General features: G+C 39.9%; 1 long non-coding RNA gene across 1 annotated transcript; it reads left to right on the top strand.

Moving 5' to 3' along the window:
* The first annotated feature begins 513 nt into the window (after positions 1 to 513).
* LOC112847181 (uncharacterized) lies at positions 514 to 5171 on the top strand. Its single transcript, XR_003220573.1, has 3 exons — positions 514 to 638; positions 735 to 796; positions 966 to 5171. It is a non-coding gene; the product is annotated as an uncharacterized LOC112847181 (long non-coding RNA).
* The last annotated feature ends 547 nt before the right edge of the window (positions 5172 to 5718 follow it).

Here is a 5718-nt window from a genome sequence, read left to right as displayed (position 1 = left end):
CCTTAATTACTCAATTCTCTTAATGTGACCAACGTGTTTAGGCTGCCAGGAAAGACCAGATTAGCTAGTGTGTGTGTGTGTGTGTGTGTGTGCGTGTATTTGTAGGTGCGTGTGTTTCTGTGTGTGTACAAGTACTGACTAAAAGCGGTTCATTGTGGCGGGCTCATCTCCTTTTTGTGGACAAAAAGTTCTGAGGTGAATGAGTGAGTTTAACACAAACGTAAGATTAGGATAATGTTAGGTTAGGGGTGCAGTAATGTCAGGGTTAGGGTAAGCAGTGGTTATGGTTTTGCTGAGTCTCCTGGAAATGCATGTAGGTTACTGAAGTGCACTCTGAAGAGATGAGAGACTTTCATGACTGTGGGCATGAAACAAGAACACTGTGTCCCCCTGAACCAACCAATCAGAGCACATCCCATGTAGCTGAATGGGAGGTGTGGAGGAGGGGATTCTGACCCCATGTGAGTCAAAACCCCCTCCTCCACCTCCTCCTATTCCTCCGCCACCACCACCTCCTCCTCAGGAGTCTTACATCACGTGTCTGTGGCAGTATGTCATGAAGATCATGTTATCTTTTCTCTTTCGGTCAGACTTACTCGACCTCTAAAGTTCTCTGTGAGCCACAATCAAACTCATCGGTGAGAGGAATATCTGGATGTCTCTATCACCACGAACTTAAGTACTCCTCACTTTTTACTCTGACAGAACCTGACAAGATATTTTATTTCTAACAGCCTCATGGGCGTTTTGAATCCTGAGGTCTTCTGATTCAATGCCCATCAAGTAAAATACTAATGTGAGGCACTCTGTTATCGCTTGTTTTTTATGTGTTTAAAGTGCTAAAATCGTGTATTTTTTGACTCATTTGTTGTCAGATTTGCATTCTGTAATACAGAAAACTGTGTGTCAGGTCTATTTCAGATCTAAACTCTCTTTTTACCCCCTTTTCTTACCTCTGTCTGCAGCGGCTGTCCAGTCCTGCCCTCTAACCCTGCTAATCCTTTTTCAAGACGGGCAAAGCTGGATGCCTCCTTCCTCCGGTGAAATTCCTTGGATATAGAACGGATGGGGTTGTGATATTTATGTGCTGAGTTAGGACATCCAACCCACATTCCTACAAGATGCAGTCAGACAAAGTGATTTATTTTCCCTAATATATGCTGCTGTCCAGGTAATGTAAATCCTGTCATCAGATGGTGCACACAGGGCTCTACACTGACGTCCATTCACCCTCCAGTTTGGTTCTAATGCTGAAAGGGGCATCAATTATGAATATATCGGATATGACTGCGTTTGACTCCCATTCTAAAATCCTGTGTTACTCTCTGAGAACACAAAAAAATCAATACTTTTTTAAATGTTTCTTAAAATCAGTGTGCTGGGTGTCATTTTGGAAATCAGTGCTTCATGTCACGTCAACTTTTCTGTAATATGGCAAGACTTCAGTTTGAGGTAGCCGGATATAATTCCAAACTCTGAAAATAAGCATGGCTGTGAATGTAAAAACATCAGTGATATCAGTGCGTCACACCTCACTGCCTCCTTCTCTGTGCTTTGTATTAGTACATGTGCCATTTTAATAACTCAATGTATCAGATGAGGTGTGTGACTTATTGAACAGGCTTACAATCTTAGAGTCTTGTGACCTGATGGTAAACGTCATTAAAAAGGAAGTGAAAGCTGTGATAAAAAGTACCGGGAATGCCGAGAGGGCAGATGGCTGTGGGAAAGGGAAGTAACTAAATGGAAATATCGGTTTTTATATCATATGTTGCTTTATCTGACAAACCTGACACTCAACAATCCAGAGACAAACAGAGGAACTTACTCTTCAACAGGCCCCTTTATGTCACACTCAGGATGTCAGTCTTTGAGTTTACAGTCATCAAAGTAAGTATGCCTGGAAACAGATTTGGGTGCATTGAATTGTGTTGATTTTATTTTCCCACAGGAACCATCACCTGCTGGTTTGACGACTTTCACTGTGAAGCCTTAATTGCCCTAACCTTTAAACCACATGTCACAAATTAGAGATAGATATGATTTAAAAACACAAAACATTGCACTCTCATATGGTTCTGGCTCAAGCATATGCTGCTTTACTCTAATTCTGACCATATGATACCATAACGCTCTCAGCTGTGGCCTCACATGAGACTAACACATGTCGGAGCTTTTTCCTCTTTATCACTGGCCAATCTAAAAACTCCAGTGACAGCTACTTTTGAGATTTTGGAGCGATTTGTCATTCAGCGTTGATTTTCTTTCAGACAGAACAGGATGTTCATTCCAGCCATCAGCAGGGGTTACGACATTTGGGGAATGGTGAAATAAATGAAATAGTTATAGCAGAAATGATCAGTCACACACAGAGTTAGGAGACCAAGTAGGAAACACTACTTGGTCTCCCAACATAACATAATATAACTCGTGTTCATCCCTCTACCTAACCACAACCCTGTGCTATCAGAAAATAGTCCTCCAAGGTCAGTGTTATCAGGGCGTAACAGTTTAGTTGGTGCATGTCAAAAAATGTTTTTACCAAAGAAGTCGTTTTTTTTTAGGGTTTGGGTTATTTGTCATAAATATAATCATAGCCCTCACAGAGTAAACATTGCTAGGACCATTAGGGATGATTCGGTGATGCTATAATGTGTTTCTGTGAGTGCAGCGCATACTTGAATGCTCACACTGGATATCTTGAATCACATTTAGAGAAAAAAATAGCTGAAGACAAATAAAAAGTAAATTAAAATTATCATATTTATCCTGGGTTTGTTACTCATTCTGAAGAAGTTACAGGTGTGTCTATTTTCCTTTCCTATTTCAGCTATGTACAGAAAAAGGCGTAACCCAATGCAAGATGCTGGAGGCAGGAATAAAACTCAAATATGTCTTTAATTCAAGGAAATCTGAAGAATATACAAAATCTGAAACCAACGAGCAAAACAGGGAATACCAAACTCGAGAGCTCAAGGTAGGCTTGGAAACACTGGGAAAGCAGAAGCTGGGGACACGCAGCAGCAGACAACACTACACCAAACAGAGAAAAGCACTAATTTTTACTGCAACTAATTAATTTACTGCAATCATTTTTTTTTTTCGGATCAGATTTTTTGCATGCAAATAAACAAATCTGACCACTCAGACCACTGCAGTTGGCAATAAGCGCACTTGTAGCTCAAAAACCTGCAGTGACATGGAAATATAAAGTAATCCTATTTTACCTCAGGCACATAGTAAGACACTGCTTCAGGTCAATCAGCTTTCAGAAATTTGTTCAAACTGCCCTGCTGTCATCCTCCAAAATCATGATACAGCTTCAACTCCTGGATCACACCATGAAATTTACCCTGCTTCTGCCTTCTCCTGAGAATTTGGCATTGTTTTTATATCTGGTGTGCAATTAAAACACACCTGATAACAAGGTGAGAAGTAACAGGTGTGATGCACGAATAGGCAAAACGGAATTACAACACGAATAACACAGAGAACAAGAGTTAACAAAATAAAACAAGGCACAACTGAACGGGGAACAAGGGAGAAAAGAGAATGGGAACACAAAAAGGAATCTACTCAATAAACCTTAGGATCTCTGGACATGACATCAAATAACACCATTCAGAACTCATACAAGGCATCAGGCAAAAAAACAAGAGGTGTAAACACTAATAAATAACAGAAAGCTAAACTAAAGCAAAAAGTTCCAAACTAGACTAAACTCTAAACTCTGGCTCCAAAAACCAGACGATCATGACATTTTTAAGTTTTAATACTCTGAGTGATAGATCGATGTTCAGCCAGAACTCACCAGGAAGTAGCTGTGAACAAGATTACTGATATTTATTAGGTTAGTTCTCCATCGTTAACAGTTTCTCTGCATGTTTTATTGTTCGAGCTGTTGTCGGATGAGTCTGGAAAACTCTTCTGGCTCCTCCTCCTCCTCAATCCCTGAAACCTAGACTGTCAGGTTTCGGTTATCTGGGGGTCAACTGAATTATTGGTATTTTATATGGATGCAAGATAACCAACGAGTAAAAAAGAGGAACACCACAAAGACAGAAGATTTTAATTTTCTTTTCTCTTTTGCATGCCTTTGTCTTTAAATAAAACTAGGGTTTGACAAACTACATTTTAGAGATACATGATTCTACAGGACTTGTTTTAATTAGCTTCCTTCGGTCTGAGCTGCGGCTGGGACATTTTCATTATGACTCACTGACATTTATTGCAGTCATAAATAAAGTTTTTTAACTGCAAAGGAAATTAAAAGCAACAGAGAATTGAATTGTGTGTCTGCTGTTCTCCGAAGGTCTCGGGTTAAATAATGCATGTAATGGTTCTTTTTAATATAAAACTCTAGATACAGCTCGGCTTTCTTTATGACTGAGCCATGTGGGCCATAAAGTCAGTTTTACAGAGAAGTAAATTGTCTCCGTTTTCTAGGAACAAACAGATGAAGCACTGCTCTCCAATGTGAAGTTGGCCTTTCTTTTTTCACCATCATTCATGCCAAAACCTCCCGAGACCCAGGAATTGTTAATCAAATATACATGCAAGTGCTGCTGTTTGGCACCCAATACAAGATAGATGCATTTTGTTGGATTGTTTGATTTTTATAATCGTTTAGCACAGACCACTAACTCAAAGGGCAAGCAGTGAGCAGTTAATGTTGTAAAGTGAATGAGTTGACCACAAACAGATGTGAAAGGACTACAGAGACATTCAAAACAGCTGTACAAAGAAACAAGGCAACCAAAAACTCTTGCAGACTTTGAACACATTGTAGACAAGCGCGCTTCTTTGTGGGAGGAGCCCTATGAAGGACCAGGATCACTACACATCACTGAGCCTGCCAGTGAAAGAACGAAACCCCTCAGCTGTCTGCGGCGTTTTCACGTGGAGCGTGTCATAAAAAATGGAAGGAGCCTGTGGAGAGTGACAAACTGCACTTCCCGTTACAGACATTTAAGATTGTCTCATAAAGTGCATTAATCTCCACGGACTCCTATGTTAAAATACCCAATTTCAACTCTGAATTTAGCATGTTTCCAACCTGGTACCAAACAGCTTTTTGGGTTTCTGTGGATAGTTTTCCATACTTCATCACAGCTGTATAGGTGGTGAGGGTGAGTGGGTTCTTCTTCTTAAATATCCCCTGTAATTTTTTTTTTTTTACTCCTTAGAATTGGATCCATGGCTTCTTTGATTGAAAGGTGGGTGCTGGCATGGTGTTCTAGCTGGGCTTCACCTCAGCTAATTGTAACTGAACTGGATCTCTCCAATGGATTTATGCTATTTGGTGAAATTAAAATGGCTTGTTGTTCGATTAACTTTACTAATAACGCCTCTGAGAGGATGTTGGTGAGTGAAATTTTGAAATTTTATTAGTGCGTTACAATATTTAGCATAATTAGTAGGACTCTGGACAGCATGGTGTTATGGAAGCTGGTGGCTACGTCCATCTGTAACACAATCTACTGTAGCAGTGTCAAACATTAGGTCCGGGGGCAGAATCAGCCTGGCACAAACTCCCATTCGACCCACTGAACAACTGTGGAAAATGTGAAGAAAAATTTTTTAGTCCTAAATGTATTTTAATAAGCTTTAGAACTTTCCCGATGACCCCCAAGATTATATCAGTGTAATTAAGTAGAAGATAAAGATTTCTGTGTTTTATAATAACAGGGTAATTGAGACAATGAGCTACCAGAAGTT

This window comes from Oreochromis niloticus, linkage group LG1 (genome assembly GCF_001858045.2).
Source record: "Oreochromis niloticus isolate F11D_XX linkage group LG1, O_niloticus_UMD_NMBU, whole genome shotgun sequence".
Lineage (NCBI taxonomy): Eukaryota > Metazoa > Chordata > Actinopteri > Cichliformes > Cichlidae > Oreochromis > Oreochromis niloticus.
This window is presented reverse-complemented; position numbering and strand designations above follow the sequence as displayed.